Source organism: Lepidochelys kempii, chromosome 3 (assembly GCF_965140265.1).
Source record: "Lepidochelys kempii isolate rLepKem1 chromosome 3, rLepKem1.hap2, whole genome shotgun sequence".
NCBI classification, from domain to species: domain Eukaryota; kingdom Metazoa; phylum Chordata; order Testudines; family Cheloniidae; genus Lepidochelys; species Lepidochelys kempii.
In genome coordinates, this window is record NC_133258.1 from 69,428,905 (window position 1) to 69,453,051 (window position 24,147).

At 41.9% G+C, this 24,147-nt stretch overlaps 1 protein-coding gene across 5 annotated transcripts in view; it reads right to left on the reverse strand.

Annotated features, from left to right (window-relative positions):
- Positions 1–24,147, reverse strand: part of BACH2 (BTB domain and CNC homolog 2) — a 261,979-nt gene that overhangs the window by 124,844 nt on the left and 112,988 nt on the right. For 4 of the 5 annotated variants that reach the window (XM_073336768.1, XM_073336765.1, XM_073336766.1 and 1 more), the window contains one exon: positions 23,971–24,094. The exons of the other annotated variant lie outside the window; for it this stretch is intronic. The gene's annotated coding sequence lies outside the window, so the exon portion shown is untranslated. The remainder of the gene's footprint in view (positions 1–23,970; positions 24,095–24,147) is intronic. 5 annotated transcript variants of the gene reach the window in all.

Genomic DNA, 24,147 nt, shown 5'->3' on the forward strand with positions numbered 1-24,147 from the left:
GGAAGATGAAAAACCTAAAAAGGTAAGTATAAGTATAAACCATGTCCCCTTTCACGTTTTGTTTTTAAAAAAGGTTTTCTAGGACATTTTTGTCAATCTTCTATAAAGCCATAATTTGACTACAAAAATAACTGTTTAAACACAAGCGGGAAATATGGCTGTGGCCCAGCAGTTTCTAACAAAAGCAGAGCTGAATTTCAGACAATTTCAAATTTGGCTGAAACCTGATAGTTTTCAAGTCAGATAAACATTTGAGAATCCAAAAAAGTTACACAATCGGCTGAACATAGCTTCCATTAACTTATCAGTTGAATGCCTATAGATGTACTTAAAATCAGGGAAGGTAAAACTAAGGAAAAAACAGATTGAAACAAAAAGTTGTAAAATTTTGCAATGTTTTATCTGAAGTGAAATTCTGCCCCCTTGCTCACATCTGACTGTAACATTGTTAAGGGATTATGTTTTAGTTTAGGAATACACCTAAGGAAGCAGATGTGCGGCAAAGTATAGTACAGAGATACTTTAGGTCCCAAACGACTACAGTGATGAATGCAGTTTAATTGGATAGATACTGTACTAAAGGAAACCAAAAGATAATATTTTTATATTGCTGGACTCATCTGTTAATCATGCCAGTTCAGGTCATCTTTTCTGTTATCATCCAAATGCTGCTCTTTTCTTTAATGGAAAGCCAGTAATGTCAAGTGGTTGCAATGAATGTAACTAAAGAGTAGATTTTGCCCAATGGGCTGGATTCCGATTTCAGTGCTAATCAAAAGTAACTCTACCTGAAGTCAGTGGAGTTATCCATGTGTAAAAATAGATGCAAATTCAGAATCAGGCCAAATCTCTCCACCTTTACTCTCAGATTAAGCTGGGGAAGTTTTAAAAAAAAATTAAGATGTCAGTTTATGGGTTATTTCTCATTCTGTTGCAATGAAAAGTAGAATCATAAGAGGAAAGGGGCTCAATAATTCTCTGTTGTGTGAACTTGTGTGAACTTAAAAAGAAAAGCCAATAAGGCCATGCACACTAATGCTGAGAAAAAGGAAATGGTACTTCATTTCAGCCAAAGTCATAAATCTTACAGGCCAGATTCTAACGGCAAAACAGCAAGCAGGGGAATTTTTATAAACAGATAATTAGTTCTGAGCTAGAGATCGGGCTTACTGTACTGTGTATTTTGTGTCTGGTAGCGCTGACTGTACGTTGTTTCCCAAATGTTCAAAGTATTGTGTGAGGTTTTAGCATTGATTACCACTGACTTGACTGGGAGATGCGTGGCTGAAACTCCCACTGCTATAAAAATGACTTATCTGCAGATGGATATTTTTGCTACACATAAAGCCAATAATAAAATTCTTCCAAGAAGAACTGAGAAAGATTTTCAAAGCAGAAAATGCCCTGGCAGCACTGTGTTCATAATCCATTTCTGCCATGAGGAGGAATGGATAAAACAGAAGATGGGTTTACAGGCCTAATCCAGAAGAAAATAGCCATGCCTCACTAGATGTGCAAACCACCAAAGGATGCAGACACTGGATGTGTAGCAGGCTGGCTTACCAAGGGGAAAGGTTGGCCTCCTGAACAAGCCCAAACAGGAACATGAGAAACAGTTCGGCAGCTACAAGTTGCAGAGCTGCCTAGAGGGAAGAGAAATCATGTCAACGGTTTTCCACATGGTCTCAAGAAGGGAGTCTGCCAGGTCCTGTGCTTGGATAGCCTCTGATTTTGTTTTAAAATGACAAATATCTCAGTTATTGGTGGATGTGAGAGGGACTCTACTAACCCGAATAGCTAGAAAGGGGTGATAGTTTGAAAAATCTGTTCCCAGTCATTGCATGCGGTATTCTATAGCAGTACCTGTTGATTAGCAGGGGTTCTCACAACAAAATTTTTGGTGGCCTCAGAGTGAAGCCACCAACTATTGCTGGTGGCCACTGTTACAATTTTAACTAAAATTCCTAATTAAGTTTAGGAAAGACACATAAATATGCAGATATACATGTCCAAATCATTGCAATTTATTTATGTTGGGATTTTTTGCAGACTCTAATAATAATAATGTACAGTTGTCTCTATTCTTTATGGACCTAAACAGAACACAAATAAGAACACAAATAACACATGCTTTGCATGTTCTTGTCTTTTTTGTTGTTTATTTTGCTTTTTTAAAAGACTTGCTAGCTAGTAAGTCTGCTGCTGTGAAAAGTATTATTAACAAACATACAAATATCACTTTTCACAGCAGCAGATTTATTCAGCCCTGGCAAGCCCAGGGACAAATTAAGCCCTGGATGGGAAGGTGGGTAGGGAGGCAGTGGTGACCAGAGGCGATGTGGAGAATGGATGGGAGGTCAGGGGAGGCAGTGGGTGAGCCCAGGACTGGAGCCTGCTGTCCTCCACCCTGGGAAGGTGGGGAACTCATTAGCAGCCTGCTCCTTCAGCATTTGTGTCTCCAGAGGGGGGCGGGACCCAATCCCTCCTGGTAGCCTCAGGGGAGGGACCACTGCTTTGCCCCTCCCCACCCCCATTACTGCCCAGGAGGCTGTGGCAGCAAGAAAAGCCCCTGGTGGCCGCATTCGGCCACGGTGGAGGCATTCGAGAAACGCTGGATTAGAGTATCCCTCATAGCGCCATCTCTCTGAAAGCCTCCAGGACACTGGCATTTTGTGTAAAGATAGCGGTTTGATATTGAGGCTTGGCAGATCTGGAAATCCTCAGCCCAAAAGGACTCTCTCCCTCCCAGCTGAAGTCAAGAACAGAACTGTCAAGGCAGCAACTTGCTCCCTTTAAAACTATTCCCTGGCTGACAGAAGTCTAGTCAACCAAGAAGAATCCACCCCTCTCACCTGGATATTTGAGAATGAACTTGGCTCAAGGTCATTCCCAGTTCCCTGAGCATCTGGGTAAGTCACAGGCTCTCCAAGTGGGAAAGAAGCAGTCATAAGCAGTAGCAAAATTTCGCTTTAGGCAGTGCACAGTCATGGCTAATGGGGAACCAACTTCTTAAAATATGGTCAGCTTTGTTGCTATGCAGCTCAGGAGTCCAGAGGAGCTGCTGTAGACTAGCAGCAATGGAGGCTGCTTTCTGCTAGCTATGGCCCCAATGAAGTATACTGATTGTGCTTACTACTTTCTCCCTGCTTTCCACTCATTCTGCTTCAACCCCATGCAAGGCCAACTATCATGGCGGCTCAGTCAAATCACACTCCTCTGTTGGCCTGAGGGATCACTGGAGAAATACACAACATGCTGACTCCACAATGTTTGTCAGCTCCGGCCAGCACAGGGTTTAGAGGTAATGCTCGAGTCTAAAATGCAGATGCCGTACTAGCAATCGCTAAACTCCAGGGCCAATCTCAATGTACAGTGTTAAACTGCAATTATGATTCTTTAAACATTCAGCCTAGTGATATGTGGTGAATCTTTAAACACATCACTGGCTCCCACTGAGTTGATTAACTGGATAGATGACCATGGTCAAAAGACATGAAGATGGGTCCAAATTTAACCTGTGTGGAACAGAGTGCGAAATCTCATTCAAAGTACTGGACCAAATGAAAAGCTACAATACAAACAAAGGTTTTGTTTTACTCTTTCAACAGACAGACAAAAATTCTTCTAAATGTTGTCATTTGGCTTAAGTAGCAACATGCAGTAGATTAAACAGTGGTAATGGGTTCTACAGCTGCCAGACAAATCTATGAGTGTGCCAACATATGTATTTCCAATCCTGAGTTCAGGGAGAACCTACAAAGATACTGACCATACCACTAAATGTAAAATCCACATCCAAATCCAGGTTCAAGGAAGGCATTTGGATCTATTTTGTATAACAAAATAACAAATCTTTCTACCAAACACTTCAGTTCAGCAGTTTCTCTGTACAGTATTTTTTTATTTAACAATATTCTACTTCTATAGCAGGCGTGGCCAAACGGTCGCTCGTGAGCCGAATGCAGCTCTTTAAAGTCTGGCTCCTGGAGCTCCCATGTACACCCCAATTCTCCACCTACAAAACTGGTCGGGGGTGGGGAGCTTGGGGCTTCTGCCCTATGGTGGGTGGTAGGACTAGGGGCTTCTACCCTGTGGTGGGGTGGTGTAGTCCTGCAGAGACGGTAAGGACTTTAGCCCCAGGGCAGGTTGTGCATGTCTTGTGGCTCTCAAACTTCTGAAGATTATTGTATACATCTTGGAGGGTCAGTAAATTTGGCCACTCCTGTTCTATTACATCTGCGTTTATTAACTTACTATTGTAATTCTTTAGATATTTTATTATAAATGCTTTATATATCATCCACTCACACGTCACCAAAATAAATATCCTTTGGAGCAGTAAACATTCCACCAGGAATTACTTTAACAAGCGTTATGAATATGCATTGCTTTTATTTGATTTTATTGTAAACTGTATTTAATAAAAAGCTCTGGATCTCGATTACTTCCTTTGTAGAATATTTACTATTGGTGCACCAGTCTTTCAAAGGGAACTGAATGCTCTTTAAATAAATCAATCAATAGCCTACTTTGCTCTTATATAGCGATTTCCATACCTGGATCTCAAAGTGCTTTACAAAGTCTATAAAAGCCCCATATTACGCACACGTTAAACCAACAGAGACTTGCCCACAGTCATGCAGTGAAAATAGAGTAGAGTGGCTTGGCTTGACTAATACAAGACCCTTGGATACCATGGTGATGAGAGCAGCACAAATACATAAGAGTGAGAGAAGCAGTAAGAGAACGCAAGTCTTATCTCCCAGCACCTCTAGAGCATGTACAGCTGCTCCTTTCAAAAGTTAGCCTCGAAAGAGCTTTCTGTACCTTTTGTATCATTTGCTTAAATGCTAATTTGGAGCTTCTTACAGCCATATTGCTCAGTTTATCCACACCCCATCATGCCTCTAGGAGCCGCAGTAAAAAAAAGGTTAATACTTGTCCTTTTTTTCCATTGGCAGATGGAGCACCCTGTTACAAAATGATGAGACTCTCCACACTTAAAATGTGACCTACTGGTGTCACAGAGCATTCTAAATATGTCAGTGTATTGTGTAAAAGCAACCATGTCATTTAGTACAATTCCACTGGTGTAGACCATACACCATTCTACTTTTTTTTAAATATTAGATGACCTCAAACGTACCAACATCCTGTCTTACCTAATACTTCTAACAAGTTCTATCAAATGCCGTGACAGAATCAGACAGCACTACAGGCAATGAAATCATTCACTAGGAATTCATTTTTTAATCCAAAAATTAGATGTGCCAGACAGTTCTGACATGGTTTATTGTACAGCCTGAGGATCACACGGGCTCTACCAAAAGGAATCTAAATGACTGCTGAAGACAAAGCGTATTTACACATATAATAAATAGATAAAATTGCGGTCTGCACTTTGTTTCAGGTTTCAAAGCTGACTTCCGGCCACCGTTCAGAGAAATATTTTGCATTTCAGTTTCTGAGTCACCAATTTCAGCAAGTGCACTGCCTGGAATTACTAAGAATAGGAACTGATCAAAATATTGCAATTTGATTCAGAAAGTTCTTTTAAATTGCAACACAGGAACTTTTTAAGTGATGACTGGACAAAGAAATTATTTTTGGGCAGATACAACCGTGGGGAAAACAAAGATAGAAGATAAAACCATCTTCCACAAAAAAGTCGAGCTTTCCATTGGAAGTATAGGGCAGTGTCTAGTGTTATTCAGAAATGTTTGGTAGCCTTTTCCTAAAAGCTGCTTTCACTCTCCTGGTTAAGAAATATAAAACAAAATGTACACTCCAGAAACAAATCTGAAACACGGAGGAACGAAAAACATTCCTGAAAAGAATTTGCTACGAAACTGAAATTCGGAGACCGCCGCAGTGTTGTGTCTAAGTTGAGTCATCAGTTCCCTTTACACCCTAATAATCGTCGGCACTTTGATCAGAATGACTGATCTAAATGCTACTTTGTGTTTGTATTTTTAAGAGCTTCCCTATGTAAACAAGCGCTCTGTCATCTTGCAGACAGGGTTACATTTGTGGAATCATGGGGAACATCTGTCAGAAACAGATATCGCTCTCTTTAGTCAACCCAGCATATTCTGAATCACTTTAATTGTGGTACAAAAAAGGTAGCCCAAAACAAGTCTATTATCATGGCAAGATTATGCCACCACCTCTAAGTGTTATCAGCATGATCTTACTGTACTTTCCTTGGACAGTGTGCTATTAATATTAAATTTAAAGTCTCCATGCAGGAACTCCTCTGGAAAATAGCTCATGGGAGTGTGGAAGGACCTCTGTTCCCTTCAGCCCCACAGTGAAACCAGTTCTGCTAGCAAAAGACAAGGAAAGAAAAAGAAAATTATTTAACACATTTTAGAGCAGGGAGGGACTGGACTCTCACCTGTTAACATAAGGAGCAGCTCTATAGGGTCGTAGCAGTTGTTCATAAGAACATAGGAATGGTCTTACTGGGTCAGAGCCCAGTATTCTCTCTTCTGACAGCGGCCAGTGCCAGATGCTTCAGAGGGAATGAACAGAACAGGGCAATTTATCGAGTGATCCAACCCGCCATCCAGTCCCAGCTTCTGGCAGTCAGAAATTTAAGGATACCCAGAGCAGGAGATTACATCCCTGACCATCCTGACTAATAGCCATTGATGGACCTATCCTCCATAAACCTATCTAGGGTTGTTTTTTTTTAAACCCAGTTATACTTTTGGCTTCACAACATCCCCTGGCAACAAGTGCCACAGGTTGACGGTACGTTATGTGAAGAAGTACTTCCTTTTGTTTGTTTTAAACCTGCTGCCTATTTCACTGAGTGAACCCTGGTTCTTGTGTTATTTGAAGGGCAAAATAACACTTCTTTTAGTCACTTTCTCCACACTAGTCATGATTTTATAGACTTCTATCATATCCCCCTTTAGTCGTCTCTTTTCTAAATTGAACAGTCCCATTCATTTTAATTTGCCCTCAAATGGAACGTGTTCAAGACCCCTTATTTTTTATTGCTTCTCTGTACTTTTTCCAGTTCTAATTATCTTTTTTGAGATAGGGCTACCAGAATTGCAGGCAGTATTCCAGGTGTGGGCACAACATGGACTTATATAGCGGCATCATATTTTCTGTCTTATTATCTATCCCTTTCCGAGTGGTTCCTAACGTTCTGTGAGCTTTCCTGACTGCCATTGCACCTTGGGCAGATGTTTTCAGAAAACTATCCACGATGATTCCAAGATCTTTTTCTTGAGTGGTAACAGCTAATTTAGACCCCATGATTTTGTATGTATAGTTGGGATTATGTTTTCCAATGTGCATTACTTTGCACTTATCAACACTGAATTCCACCTGCCATTCTGTGGCCCGGTCACCCAGTTTTGTCAGATCCCTTTGTAACTCTTCGCAATCTGCTTTGGGCTTAAAATTCTTTTGTTCCATTTGTGATGCTTTCTAGGAAAGTACCTTTGTCCCAAGCAAGCATGGGGACACCATGGTGCTCGTGCTGGGAGCTGGTGTAATGGCCTTTCTGTGGCTATTGTTGATGGAGGAAGCACAGGCACTCTGCTCAAACTACATCATCTAGCATCCATGGAGTAGCACTTTCATACAAAGACATGTTCTTGGCTAACTTAGGAGAAATGAATTAGACTACTGACAGGATAAGTGGGATAATTCAGGAAATGTGAATTCCTATACCAGGAATGTATTTGTAACAATTACATTTGGTGCAATGTCATACCTAGGTAATCATCTATACAACAAAAGAGGGACAATACTATGACTCATTTCTAAATACAAGGTTCCAACATAGCAAAGGACCCCTCCATTTTGCTATGCCAACCTGCACTTTAGAAATCCTCCAGTGGGAGAAACATTTGTGGTGAAGCCTGCATGTATTTTCCTAATGGCAGTAGCAGAACGGAACCAAATCATCCTAATCTCTGATTCTAGTCAGCTTCTTTCTTTTTCTCCTGCCAGGACAGCTGCATGTAGGAACAGCAGAGGTACATGATCAATCAAGGAGAAAGAAAGAACCAGACTGGGGGGGGGAGGGGACCTACGGGAAAGAGACACCAACAGTGAGGAGAGGGGGAGGATACTGGGTGGTGCACCAGTGCCTACAGGCACCACATATTAACTCAGGACTAAATGCAGTCTTTGTCGCTCCTAAGGCCAGTAAGATCTAGGAGTATTAATGAGGGTGTACACTGAGCCTTTAAGAGGTTGCACTTTACATTCTCTATAGTAACATATCCTCAAATGGATGATGGAAGGAATCAGTATTGATGGGCTATAGAGGGAGCCATTTCCAGCACTTCATAGTAAGGCTTTGAGGGATGAGAACAACATAATATTAAGAGCCTGTGAAAAGAAAAATGAGCATGAAACAAAAAAGGGGTGGCACTGAAATTAAGAGGGGAAAGGAAGAGACAGTGCATAGAAATAAGAGGAGAAGCAAAGGCAGGAACAAGGAGGGTGCTGGAGCAGGTAGAGAAAATACACAAAATTCAAAAGGAGTAGGTGTGGGGAAAGGAGAAGACAGAGATGAACAAAGCAAAGAGGAAAAAGACAGGTGACTTGTTGGCTGGAAACTAATAAAATGCGTCCGAAAAGTGTAGTTTCTCTTTTTGAAAAATGCTTGGATGGGAACACAAGGGTATTTCAATAGAAACATGTAATGAGTATGTATGATGGGAAAACATCTTAATGCATGCTCTTATTCGAGCCCTTTAACATAGCAGATAACTGGAGACTAAAGCTGGTTAATGAAAGAAAGCTATGACGAGACTATAAGATGGCTTCTCATATAAACTCTATTTTAAAAATCATGTTTATAACCACACATTTATTTAGACAATCTTAAAATCCAGTGGGTAGCTTCAATCTTCAAACTTTCATTTAGGGATTCCTAAAGGGGATCTTTCATATTTTACCTGAGGACATTACAATAGTTCACTTACTTTCAACTAAATTTGGAAGGAAATGGATGGAGATATTCCCATACTGGAGGTAGGAGACAGATCATGCTGGCCAGATCCGAAAATGGCCTGTGCATCTAATTAGTTCCCTGTATCAGTATGGACAACCAGGTTTAGCAAAACACAAAACAACAGGGCTTTTTGACCCCGACTTCCATAAAGTGTTTGAAGTTTATTGCCCCAAGATACAAAGTAAACTAAAAAGAAAACAAGAGTAAAAAAGGAACAGGGATTAAGGAGGAGGTACAATGATTTTGGAATTCAAGCAGGCATGCAACACAGACTTAGCAGCGGGCTTCAAGAAAGCATTGCCAACACTAACAAAATCTTTCCAGTCTAGTGCTGCATACCAGTGGGTGGTGTACAAACATATGTAAATGTTAACTTTGCTGTAGGATAGGTAGGCAAAATTTGAGGTGAGTAATTGTGTCTGTTGTGGTTCCTGTTTAGTTTATTTTGCAACAACTCCTAAATATCATGATAAAAAAAAGTAAGGGCACTGGAGAACAAAACAAAATCATTCCTTATAAAGACGAGAACAGATAAAGGCAGTTAAAAATAATTAATGCTACCTTGTAATCTCCCTCTGCTTCTCCATATCAATGTAATTCAAACAAAAAACAAGAGTACAGTATTCTCTCTCCCCATCCCACTTCCTCCTACATGGAAAAGGAAAATGTGAAGATTTTAAAAAATATATACATACCAACTGTGCCACAGTGATGAAGTCTTCTATTACTTTCAAGTTGCTCAGTAATTATCAATATGGATTAATCTTGTATCAAAATGCATTCTGAAATAGTTTAATTTTTTTCACTTGAAATTCTCAAGTAAAGAATCACACAACCTCACTACTGTTGGTGAAAGAGCCCTTTTCTTTGTATTTTAAATAATTGTTTATGATTGTGATAGCGCCTATTATTGTGATACCCCCCTGCCACACACACCAAAAAGCTGTTCCCTGACCCAAAAAGTTTACATTGGCCACATGGAAAAACCTGAGGGTTTCTCTCTCCCTTTTCAACTCTCAATCTCTTCTTAAATCCCACCTGAAAAACCTACCCATTAATTTTCTTCTCATTCTACTATTACTTATCATTGTAGCTGTGTTTTTTAATTACATGAAGGTGTTTAGGGTAGAATTTGTATGGTGGATGTTGTACAATGCAATATTGTAGTGTATTATTGTTCATGGAGCCAGTGGGCAGGACCCAAAAATACCACATCACTAGGCACAAAAGTCTCTCTCTTTCTCTTTGCCAAATAGTATTTCAGACAGAAAATTCCATCACTTCTCCTTAAGTTCTGCAAGCCGAACACTTATTCAGTGCTCCCTTTGACTTTCAGATAAACAAAATCCTACTGTATCCGATACTGGACATCTGTGTACATTAATGGAAAACTAATGAGTACTTAGGTAAAGAAGCCCTCCTTGATTATTGTACACATGGGTATAAAAGCAGGTGTAAATCTGCCAACAAATGTTTCTATGCAAAAACTGGCATAAGACAGCTTCCTATTTGGTAAATAGTAAGAGGAAGTTCTCAATAAATATTTGTTTCCCCATATTTATTTTTTCCACTCAGGTTTAGGTAAGACAAGAGGATGTTTTATGAGTAAGCTGATCTCAGAGTTTATCCAGTCTATATAATTTGGTCCATAACATAACAGGGCTTCTGGTCTCAGAGATGCACTATGGATTCTATTGCCATCATAAAGAAACCAGACAAACCAGTTCACTTCTCCTTTTATTTTACAATCACCTGAAGGACGTATTGTAATGGCAGAGTTCGTCATGTATTTTAAAGAATCCTTATTGAGGTTTCAGGGACAAACCATCCCATGTGTAGAAAGAATACTAAATATGGCAGGCTTAAAGTGAAATCCTTGCTGATCTTAAACACAAAAAGGAAACTTACAAGAAGTGGAAGATTGGACAAATGACCAGGGAGGAGTATAAAATTATTGCTCAGGCATGCAGGAGTGAAATCAGGAAGGCCAAATCACACTTGGAGTTGCAGCTAGCAAGAGATGTTAAGAATAACAAGAAGGGTATCTTCAGGTATGTTAGCAACAAGAAGAAAGTCAAGGAAAGTGTGGGCCCCCTACTGAATGAGGGAGGTAACCTAGTGACAGAGGATGTGGAAAAAGCTAATGTACTCAATGCTTTTTTTGCCTCTGTCTTCACGAACAAGGTCAGCTCCCAGACTACTGCACTGGGCAGCACAGCATGGGGAGGAGGTGACCAGCCCTCTGTGCAAAAAGAAGTGGTTTGGGACTATTTAGAAAAGATGGACAAGCACAAGTCCATGGGGCCGGATGCACTGCATCTGAGAGTGCTAAAGGAGTTGGCAGATGAGATTGCAGAACCAATGGCCATTATCTTTAAGAACTAATGGTAATCGGGGGGAGGTCCCGGACGACTGGAAAAGGCTAATGTAGTGCCCATCTTTAAAAAAGGGAAGGAGGAGGATCCGGGGTACTACAGGCCAGTCAGCTTGACCTCAGTCCCTGGAAAAATCATGGAGCAGGTCCTCAAGGAATCAATTCTGAAGCACTTAGAGGAGAGGAAAGTGATCAGGAACAGTCAGCTTCCTGACTGGGCAAGGGCAAGTCATGCTTAACTAATCTAATTGCCTTCTATGATGAGATAACTGGCTCTGTGGATGAGGGGAAAGCAGGGGACGTGTTATTCCTTGACTTTAGCAAAGTTTTTGACACGGCCTCCTACAGTATTCTTGCCAGCAAGTTAAAGAAGTATGGGCTGGATGAATGGACTATAAGGTGGATAGAAAGCTGGCCAGATCGTCGGGCTCAATGTGTAGTGATCAATGCCTCCATGTCTAGTTGGCAGCTGGTATCAAGTGGAATGCCCCAAGGATCGGCCCTGGGGCCGGTTTTGTTCAATATCTTCTTTAATGATCTGGAGGATGGTGTGGATTGCACCCTCAGCAAGTTTGCAGATGACACTAAACTGGGAGGAGAGGTAGATACGCTGGAGGGTAGGGATAGGATACAGAGGGAGCTAGACAATTAGAGGTTCAACAAGGACAAGTGCAGAGTCCTGCACTTAGGACGGAAGAACCCAATGCACCACTACAGACTAGGGACCGAATGGCTCGGCAGCAGTTCTGCAGAAAAGGACCTAGGGGTTACAGTGAACAAGAAGCTGGATATGAGTCAACAGTGTGTCCTTGTTGCATTTTGGGATGTATAGGTAGAGGCATTGCCAGCTGATCGAGGGACGTGATCATTCCCCTCTATTTGACATTGGTGAGGCCTCATCTGGAGTACCATGTCCAATTTTGGGCCCCACACTACAAGAAGGATGTGGAAAAATTGGAGAGAGTCCAGCAGAGGGCAACAAAAATGATTAGGGGACTGGAACACATGACATATGAGGCGAGGCTGAGGGAACTGGGATTGTTTAGTCTGCGGAAGAGAAGAATGAGGGGGGATTTGATGGCTACTTTCAACTACCTGAAAGGGGGTTCCAAACAGGATGGATCTAGACTGTTCTCAGTGGTATCAGATGACAGAACAAGGAGTAATGGTCTCAAGTTGCAGTGGGAGAGATTTAGGTTGGATATTAGGAAAAACGTTTTCACTAGGAGGGTGGTGGAGCACTGGAATGCGTTACCTAGGGAGGTGGTGGACTCTCCTTCCGTGGAGGTTTTTAAGGTCGGGCTTGACAGAGCCCTGGCTGGGATGACCTACCAGCACTGACACTTTTGTCATTAGCTTTCTTCTGTTCTGCTCTATATTGAGTCTTAAAGCATGTTCATCACCTTGTATCTGAGCACCTTCCAACAGCACATTACGCAGTGTGACTACACTTCTTTCACGTGTTGTTTGTTCTCTCATCCTCCCTCTGTCTTAGTTATGAGTCATTTGTCTGGCCTCTGTGAATCAGTGCTGCCAGTCTTCACAGGAGTGGGGTTTTGGAGCAGCCTGTATTACAGTGTGAACAACTGAGTGGGAAGTAGTTGAGAGTTAGAGGGAAAGTAGAGATCTTAGTCTAGTAAAGCTCAAAAAACTTGGTGCTAGATTAGTTGTCCATTGCTGTTTTAGTACCACACACTTACTGGAAGTAACCAGTTATTAAAGTCATTTAAGGCTTGTCTACGTGGAGCAGCAACATGTACTATAAGGGTTTGATTTCTGAAGTGCACAGATGTGTTGTGCATTAACTGGTCCATGTAGACCCTGGTAGTGCGCACTAGTGCGCTTTAATGTGATGCTGTTTGAGACAGTACTATGCTAAAGGGCACTTGAGAACCTTTAGAGCACACCAGCAGGGTCTACACGGACCAATTAATGCACAACGTATGAATTCACTCAGAAATCACATTCCTGTTAGGCACATTACCCCGCTGTGTACACAAGCCCTGATCTGCACATTGAAAAAGTAATTTTCCTCTGTAAATCAGGAAGGGTACTATTTAACATGGGATAACTGATAGCCAAGACTCGACATATTTATCCAGGATTGGAGATCAATAAAGTTTCATCTTGCTGGAGAGCAAGAAGAATAGGAGAAGTGTCTGGGGATGAGGACAGTTGTTTCCTGCTTTTTTCAGTAACGAATTTACTGTATGTAATCTGATGCCTGCGAATTTTTGGTTAGATAGCCACAACTTGCGCATCATGCCTCCAAGTGGGAGAGTTACTGTTTTTTTTAAAATTTAACCATTTTACATGGAGGTAGAGACTGGTGACTGAAGCATGTTGCTTAATATTCTTAAGTCACCAACAGAATCACAGAATATCAGGGTTGGAAGGGACCTCAGGAGGTCATCTAGTACAAACCTCTGCTCAAAGCAGGACCAATCCCCAACTAAATTCAAGTGGTGGGGAATCCCTAAGATAGCTACAAACTGAATTTATTGAATAGAAACATGTCTTTTCTCTTATTTGAGAATTCTCTTTCTTCAGACTTGGAGGTTTGGAGAAAACAAATGGATTAGATCCAGGTGCCTGCTCCAAACCTCCACCTCTCCCTCCCTGGGTCTCATGCTGAATCTTTATTAGTGTAAATCAGGAGTTGCCCAATTGAAGTCAATGGAATTGCACCAGTGTCAAAGTTCAGAATTAGGTTCGCTGGATCATTCTGATTAAAGAGAAATGGACAAGGTTTCCCTTTCCTTCTCCTTCAGTGGTATATAAGCATTTGCGGAAGTGCTCTACTGAATTGGGGCCCAACTGAGTAATAAAGCAAAAAGTAACATGGTGCTAGGAACAAAGTGTGGAGCAATTATAGAGGAGTAGTGGCCTATTAGGTGGGGCAGAGCTTTAGGAGGCTGAAGGAAAAGACAGCGAAGTGACTTGATGAGAAAAATGTCCATGCATCATAGTAACACAGCGAGGCAGGAAGAGCCAGACTGAATGCCGTTCAGAGACAGGGGATAAATACGAGGAAGGAGGAGCTGGAAGTGGCAAGAGACAAGGGATGAGTCCCAGGCTACCATGCCTGCAGGCTACAGAGCATGATGTGTGTGGAAAGGAGAGATCTTTGAAGGAAAAGGAAGTGATAGACATAGTCAATAGGAGGCAGCTGGAAGTCAGTGAGGATGAGAATATAGAGATGTAAAAACCATAAATGGTAGACAGCTTAATAGAGGCAGAGGAGGAGCTCATGAAGGAGCAGAATGAGGGATGGAGGAGTAGCAGGAGATAGGAATTTAAAAAAGACTTGTGGTAGAAAAGTAAGGAGGTGTGGCAGAGATGGGAGGGCAGTGTGGGTCTGTGCCAGGAACCAGGATTAGGACGACGGATATCAGCAGCAGCTAAAAGGAAGTTTCAGAAGAGCAGGTGAATAGAAGATTTGTGAAAGTGAAGAGGGGAAAGCAGTAGAAATGTGGGAGAACAGGAAAAAATAAATCTAGTTAATAAGAGCAGTGACTGGGTGATGGATGGGAAAGATGTAGACATGGAGATTGGAAAAGAACAGAAGGAGAAGAGGAGATGGAAAAAAAAGGATAAAGGAGCATGTAAGGAGGGAAAGAGCTACTGTGCTGTAATCAGAGGTCAAACAAAAATGTCCCTCCAAGCTGAGCATGAGCCTGCCTGCAATTCTGGGCCCTGACTGTAAAGTAGCCTTCCTAGTATTTTGGAGAATGAAGCACTCTAAACATTCTGTACTCTCTTCTAAAAGAAAAAGTACTCAAGCACTTGGGGGAGAACTGTCACTAACAGGTAAAATTGCATATCAAAGGCACTTTACATATAATTTCTGACTCCTTAATCAGAATTAGCATGAGAACTGTGTTACATTCATATCAAAATCTCCAAAATGAGTATTTGCTTAGCAGAGGCTGAAAAGGGGAACAGAGAGGTTGAGAGGCCAGCTGACCCACTTAATTTTTATTCAAGATAAGTTTTAAGCTCTTATGACTGCTACTAAAAGGACACTACTGCAAATGTGTGGCCTGCCAGAAGGTCTTGAAGATGATGACCTGGCATCCTTTTTTGTTTCCTTCCTGAATTACTGGAGTTCATCTTTGAGAGATCATTCAGTTTCAAAGCTGTCTTCACCTCTGCCAGACTTACTACTGTCTTAATACACAGAGATATCCATGTGCAATCCAAATACTGTGAATGGCTACGTTTTTGGCATGTGTGCACATGCAAGTATGTGAGTATCCAATGGATACAGATGACTCAGAAAACTATGGAGAGAAGGTGATGGCGGAAGCAAAGCAGGGCAATGGGAAGAAGAGGGCTGAGAGCAGCTGACGCTTAAAATGGCCGTCGCTACATGGTAGCATCTAGTTCTTTTTAAAAAAAGAATTTGTGTTACTAGAAATCTGGTCAAATGGTGGGAATTTATGTACAAGTTATTTGGAGAATCACCTCCTCCACCCCTAAAATATTGAAATTCAGGAGGAAGAGGTTACTTACCTTGTACAGTAACTGGAGTTTTTCGAGATGTGTCCCACTATGGGTGCTCCATATCAGCATGTGCATGCATCTGTACACTCTTGTTCAAAGATATTTATCCATGGTCTACACCCTAGACACCCTCATGCTCTGGTATGAGGTATATGGGGGGGGCAGACTACTGCCACTCCAGTTCCTTCTCACCCACGAAAGTCCAGTGAGAGACTGAGGCAGGGGAGAAGGAGAGCGGGCAATGGAGCATGCATACAGATACACATCTTGAAGGACTCCAGTTACTGTACAAGGTAAGTAACCTCTACTTCTTTGAGTAGTGTCCTTTACCATGTCAGGAGATTCCCGAGCAGTATCTCCATTACAGAGGAAGGTGTTGAAGTGGCGGATTCAGTATAATTTATAGCATCACCAAAGCCACATCATCTCTGGAAACAGTCAAGAGAGCATAATGCTGGGAAAATGTGTGCAACAAAGACCAGGTGGCTGCCCTGCAGATATCTGAAACAAGTATATTTTTCAGGAAGGCAACAGAGGTAGACTGAGCCCTGATGGAGTGAACAATTACTATCAGTGGGGGATGAACCCCTGAGACTTTGTAACAGGACAAGATGCATCCTGCAACCCATTTAGACAGTCTTTGGGAGGAAATCAGATGCCCTTTCATTTGTCCTACAATTGAGATGAAGAGTGTAGGGAAAGTCCTAAAGGGCCGAGTCCAGTTGAGGTAACAGGCAAAGGATCTTTTAACATCTAGTGCATGGAGGCTTGTTTCTTCCTTTGAAGAATGAAGCTTGGGATAAAACACTCCCACCAGAGAGCCAACTAGGAGCCACACTTTGAGGTGAAGCACTGAGAGATTGGGGTGGGTGATGGATCTTGACTCCTGGATGAGGAGATTTGCTATCAGGGGAAGACAGAGGACTGGTTACAGGGGCATACGAACTACAGCTCTGCAAATGACACTTGGCTTGGGCATGCTGGTGCTATGATGGCTAGGAATATCTCTTGTTTCAATTTGTTCAGGACCTTGTGCAGGAGAAGCATGAGGGGAATAATATACAAGGCTAAAGAATGATCAGTGTGTCTTTCATTGATTTGTGGCCGCTCCTTTCCCTCGAGCAGAATCATCTGCACTTCAGACTGGATGGAGTTGCAAAGACATCTATCGCTAGATGAACCCAAGACAGACATTTCTTTCTGAATACCTCATTATTCAGCTTCCACTTTTGGTCAGTGCAGAAGTGCCTGCTAAGGGAGTCCACCACTATGTTCTGTCATCCTGTTAGATAAACCACTGAGATCTCTATGCAGCGTGATATGCCCCAATTCCATAGTTTTACAGATTTGGTGCAACAGGACTAGGATCTTGCTCTTCCTTGTCAACTGATATAATACATTGCTGCTTCGTTATCCAGCACTACTCTGATTGGGTGGCTCCTGGTATGGGGTAGGAAGTGCTGGCAAGTGTAGTGAACTGCTTTGAGCTCTAGCATGTTGATATAGAGGATCACCTCCTCAGGTGCCCATTTGCCCTGAGCTGTGAGGTTATGGGAATGAGAGACCCAGTTTATCAGGGAAGTATTGATGGTGATGATGATCCTCATAAGAAGAGGCTAAAGGAACGGAACTCCCATACACGTTTTTTTGCATTTCTCCACCAATCTAAAGAATCAAGGACTTTCTGAAGTACGGACAGCTGTTTGGATAGATTGTGCTTGCTGGGGATGTAGACCGTTCTCAGCCAGGCTTGACATCAAGTGCGTAGTCTTGCTAAGGGTGTCACAACTGTACAGGCTCCCATATGGCCCAGAAGTTGTATGCAAGCCCTTGCTGCATTTCATGGGCTTTGCTGTATTGTTGAAACAAAGTTAGACATTGTGGCAAAACTGTCCTTAGACAAGTACACCTTGGTAGCAGAAGAGTGATCCTGATGAAGCCTGTGTGTTGAGTGGGCATGAGAGTAGAACAGTGAAGCGAGGCTTAGTGAGTGGAACAGAACTAGGGCTTTGCTGGTTGCTGTCTGTGCCTTTAGAAACGAGCAACCTTTCAAGAGCCAATTGTCCAGGTAGGGAAAGGCAATTATCCCCATCTAGCGAAGACTGGCTGGGGCGGCTGACAGGACCTTGGTAAAGACCCTTCGGGCAGCGGAGAGGTCGAAAGGTAGGACATGATACTGGTAGTGCTCCCTGCCTACCACGAAACTTATGAATTGTTTGCGTGAGGGATGTATGGTAATATGAAAATAAAAGAGTCCTGAAGCTTGATGGAGACAAACCAATCTCCTGGATCCAGAGAAGAAATTATCATTGCTAGGATTACCATTCTGAGCCACTGAGCACAGACAAGTGTGTTTAAGTCTTGAGGTCTAGAATTGGTCTTCTTCCTCCATTTTTCTTCAGGACTGGAAAGTACCAAGAACGGAACCCTTTGCCAATGAAGATCGGTGGAACAGGTTTGATTTCCCCTAGGGTTAGGAGGGATTGTGCCTACTGCTTCAGGAGCTCCTTGTGAGAAAGATTCCTGAAGAGGAACAGGGACAGGGGATGAGCGGGTGTTAAGGAGCTGAACTGGATGGAATAGCCTGTGGAAATCACCTCCAGGATCCATCTATCTGAGACGATGAGCTCCGAAAAGGTAGAAAATGGGAAAGACGATCCCCATAAGGGTGGAGACGGGAAGGGTGAAATGTAGGATCTGGAACAGGAAATAGTTCCTGACCCATGACCAATGGGTCAAGAGAGATGTTGAGAATCTCACTGACTGCGAAGTTGCTGTCAAAGACAGCCCTTTCTTAATGAATCTGGGCTTTTTCCTGGGTGGTTCAGCTGGCCTTGTAGGCTGAAAGTCTGCAATCTGCTGTGTCTTCTTTTTCTCACAGGTGTATAGATGCCCAGAGATTATGTCACCTGGGAGTCTGAGAGAATGGAAGAACCCATCCATGGCGTTGTTAAACTCGGGACCCTCAAAAGGAAGGTCCTCGACAGCATTTTGTACTGCCTGTGGGAGACCAAAAAGCCAGGAAGCTTGGTGCACGATTACTGTCATAGCCATGGAACGTGCAGCTGTGTCAGTTGCATCAAGCAAGGCCTAGAGAGACGCACTGGCAACTGTCTGGCCTTCTGTAATGAGTGCCTGAAATTGTTCCCTCTGATCCCTAGGGAAGTGTTCAGTAAAAGACAAGAACTTAGAATGGTTTGTGAAATAATATTTTGCCATCAGAGCTTGGTCACTGGCTTCTCTAAACTGCAAAGAGGCCGAGGAGTAGTTCATACAGCCCAGAAGGTCCAGTCATTTTAGCTCTTTGTCCGACAGTGTTGAATATAACTGATGTTGCCTGTTTTATTCATTAATGGCCTTGACCACCAGAGAACTTGGTGTAAGGTGGGAGAAAAAAATACTCTGAGCCTTTGGGTAGAATAAAATATTTTTGTCGCTTTGTTTACATGTAGGCAGGATAGTAGCTGGAGTTTACCATGCTGCGCATGCTGGAGCCAGCAGAGCATCATTAATGGGCAAGACGATCTTGCTCCGAGGAGACATATGAAGGATGTCCACCAGGGAACGCTGGGGTTTCTTTATTTCCTCCAGTTGAAGCTGTAAAGTGTCTGCTACACGTTACATAAGGTCTTGGAAGACTTTAAAACCATCGGGGTAAGATGGTTGGGGAAGCCTGACAACTTCATCTGGGGAGCAGGATTTGTGGAAAGGTGGGGTTTCATCTTCTTCAGGGGGTTCTTGCTCTTCTGTAGGATCCTGCTGTGCAGCAGGACCCAAAAGCTGGTTGGCTGGTGAAGTGGTTCTGGAAGATGAGTCAGTACTAGCTGAAAATCTCTCTCGCTACCTACAAAGAGCCTGGGTGGAGAGTGTGTTGATACCAGAGGATGAGTCACCACTGAAGATGATAGGGACCGAGGGCAAGTAGGCTCCGGAAAGTGAGTTAGTACTGGTGGAGAGTGTCTCTCGGTAACTGTCAGTAGGCATGATGCAGGCTCTTCCAGTGTTAGGTCTTTTTGGAATAGGAGCCTGGAAAACACTGAGAATTCTGGACAGAATCCTCAGGAGTCAATATGTTGGATATAACTGGGGACAGTATTGAAGTACTATCATTGTGTGATGATGATTTTTGACTCAGCTCTGGAGTACTTATGTTTCAAAGGCACTGAATTCTGGTGCCGATGCTATTTTAAGTGACTTCTCAGTACACGGCTTCTTAGCTGGTGCTGTGGTGTCCGTACCAGAAGGAATGAAACCCTCAGCAGTACCCATATTGAGATGCAAAGTCTCCTAAGCTCGACACCAGGGGGGTGACTTTCCCCTTCTCTTGTCCCATTCTGGAGAACAGAATCTTTTCTTTTATGGTCTGAATGGTACGATAGGGCCCCTCAGGATCTTTGCTTACAACCAAAGCAAACGTTGTTGGCAGATCCAATGTATAGGGGTTGACTTGAATCCTGAGGGTCTCAGAGAGTGCTCCATCAAGAGGAGTTTAAGCTCATTCTCAACTTCTTAGATCTGCTCTTAAATCCTGAACAGATCTTACATTTGGAGGGGATGGGAGTCTCCAGGCAACAGAGGCAGCTTGAATATCCATTGCTTCAAGGAAAAGACAGATCGCAGATCTGGCAGGTTTTGAAGCCCAAGGTCTTAAGCATAACCTGTACTCAAAGCTGGGGACTGAGGCCCAAGAAAAACAAAGGCCCAGATCGGGAAAAGAAAGAAGAGAAGGGGGAGCGCCCCTTCCCCGCACAAGCTGTGCTAAACAACGGACAAAATCAGTAAAATAATTATAATAAAGGAAAATACTAAAGAATAAGGAAAAAAACCCAAGAAATGTAATATTAATCAAAATTTAACCTTTGCTATTTATTTTCTTCTGCTTACATTAGCCTCTAATCAGCCTCTTTTTCCGTCAGTTTCACATTTACTTTTATCAGCATCTCTCCCTTCTTGTACAGCCATAACTCCATTAAAATATTTTAGGGACATTTAAAAGTAGTTACATTTGCAGTTTCACAGACCTACAGTAAAAATAATTATAAAGGTAGAAACATTCATAAGGCAATAAATGGAATAAGAATGGATAAATGGAGAAAAACAGAACTATAAACTGCACATAGAGGCCTCAATTAAGCAAGTGCAAGTGGTTTATTTAATTTTATGCATGTGCATTGACTTCAATGGGACCTAGGAAGTGCTTAACTTCTGTTCTGAACAGCAATCCTTTTCTGAATCAGGCCCAGAGTCTTGAATTTTTGAACAGACTTCCAAGCTGCAGTCCATGTAAGTAGGGTTAGGATTTCTATGTATGTGCAACAAGCTGGAGAAAGTACAGGGATTAGACCAAGGAGACAGAACACCTAGAATGTATTCTCCTGGCTCTATGACTTTAGGCAAGTCAGTTAACCTCCCTGTGCCTCAGTTTATTAAACTTCCCAGTGGGTAAGAACACTTACTTATCTCTCTTTATAATGGGTGTTCTGTGGTTTAACTGACATCTGAACATGTTTTGAGAGCCTTTGGTGAAAGGCACTATTATTATAAATGTGCACAGTGCTATGTTAACAAGTCATAGTTCATAACGAAAAGATTGCTCATGATGAGCTGACAATACTCAAAGAAACAATTCCCACAGAATGAATCCCTCTGCTCTTGCTTTTGGGAGGAAAGAAAATAGGTCATTGTGGCCTGCATGCAACATGCAACTCTGTAAGAAAGTTCTAAACAGTTGAGGAAAAAATGCTATAATACCACAAACTTGCACAAATTCCATGTACTACATAACTGCTTATTGGGCTACAGCTAAAATATCCACAACGTATAAAGGCATCAGGAAAACACATGTGCTTTTCTGCGACCACAGTCTTTCACTAGCTTGTGTGTGCAGAGCCATCAAACAACAAAATAACATGAAACTTCAAATGTACAAAGCAACTGAACAGCGGCAAAAATAACCTTCTAAAATATTTAATACCACGCTGCAGCTGAAAAAAACAATTGCTTATAGAAACCACTCAACATTATTCAATAATTGGAAAAAGCTACTTGTGAAACGATTAACATTTACTTAGCTTCCGAAAAATATTGGGGGTCTGTAACATTTCAGACCACTCAGAGGCTGGACAAGCAACCTTTTCATATTCTTGAATGGACATACAGTCCAACTCAAAGACATGAGATCTAAGGCTGTATTGGAATTGAGAATCAAGGTCTTCGGAAAGCTGAGATTTAACGAATCATTATAATTGCTACAGCAGTACTTCTTCTGGGATACCTAGTCTGAATCTGGTTTAGGGTTGAGCCGTGACTACTGCAAGGTGAGTTATATACGCAACTGGATCAAAAATACAATCCAGCTTTTTACTATGAATGCCAATAAGCCTGAACTACAAGAATAAAAATATAAAATAGCATTAAACCAACTTCTATTTAAAATTGATCATAACAGCTATTTAGTATTTCTATTGCAGTAAAATCCACAGGGCCATTTAGGATCAAGGCATCCTTTTGCTAAGTGCTTTAGCAACACACAGGACAAGACAGAAGAGCTTACACTTCAAACAGACAAGAAAAATTATAAGCAAATGTCAAAAGGTACATATCTTGGTAGGTTTTTATTTTAAATATAATTTTCCACAAACAATTTCCCCACTCTATTCCGCTGTCAAGGTGCCTCAGCCAACATATTGCACCATCACACCAATGAATGGGTCCTCCTACCTTGCCTCCACACACATATAGAATCAGGCTTGGCATAGCTTTGCCAAAGTGCTCTATAGATGTACAGCGCCAATGAAATGGCTGCCTGAGGGACAGCTGGCAGACACAGCCCAATGCAGAACTGGAGAGAGGGGAAATTCTAGTCAAGCTCATCAGGACAAGCTCTATTCTTACATGAAGTGTCCAGAGCAGAAGGGATTTTTTTTTAAAAGACCTAGTCCAGAAAAAATAGACTGAACTGATCCAATGTATTTACCTCAGGAGGATGAACGACCCAGTGAACTGTTCTGGGATTCAAAACTTTTGATGTAAGACTCTACCTTGTAAGGGCTGAGTGCTCCAGCCCAATCCAGCAAAGCACTTAAAACACATGCTTAACTTCAAATGTGAGAGTCACACTTGGTAGGATTGAGTCTTAGGACACTTTACCCCCGCGCCCTTCAGCTGAGATGAGACAATTGTTGTTACAAGACCATTTTGAGAAACTTACAGTCTAAGAAGTAGTAGAAGTGTTATGAATATTTGTTGTATGCACAATAATCACAAAATGGGGGACAATGTAAATAGGAAAGGAGAAAGTATTTTTTTAATTGAAGTCATAACCACATCAAAATTGGTTCTACTTTGGAAAGTGACTTTAAAAATGGCACTGGGAAGTGATTTCATTTTTTTGTGTGCCATAATGGATTTCCAGAGCAATTTTGCTGAGTTTATAAAACAAAATATGCTTGTAACTGCCACACCCATATACTCAGCCTGAAACCTGAAAGGGGAATGATGTTCTTTTTGGTTCATGCATCATCAGCATCAGTAATGGAGAACCCTTGTTTATAACTGGGTGAAATACTCTGGCCTCTAATATACAGGGGGTCAGACTAGATGATCTAATGGTCCCTTCTGGACTTAAAAATCTACCAGTGAAGAAACTGTATGGAAAAGCAAATCACCATCTACTCCTGTGGAGCACGTCTATATTAGGGGTTTGCAGTGGAGAATACTGTAATATACTGGTGCAAAAACAAATACAAAAAGATCAACCCATTGAGGACAACAACATCATCATTTATCTGACAAACACACTGAGGTGAAAACGTGAACTGCAAGGGGCAAAGAGATCCACATGGATCTTTTTTTTAAGATTTCTTTTTAGATTTAAGTGTAGGGGCACTTGTTCTTAGAACAGTGTTTTAAATGTATGGTCTCCAGGAGCTTCAAAATTAGCCAGCAACGTTCTGGAAATGCTTCCAAGGGATGAGTCTTAGGTAAGTGCCCTAGATGCAGTTTTTTAATATTCATTGCTACAGTTAAATAGATAGCATATTAAAATATAAGGAGAGATTCCAAAAAACAAACCTCTTTACACTACTTGTGCAAAACTACTTACCTAACATACAGTCCCTGGCAACTCTTTTCAGGCAAGCAAATTGCTCCTTTAGGCAGTTTACAATCTCCAACTGGATGTTGTGTGGCTCAACTCTTTTGCCGTTAAGAAACACCTATAGTTATACCTAGAAACAGAAACAAAACCAAAATCTTTTGTGAGAAATATTCAAATTTAGTT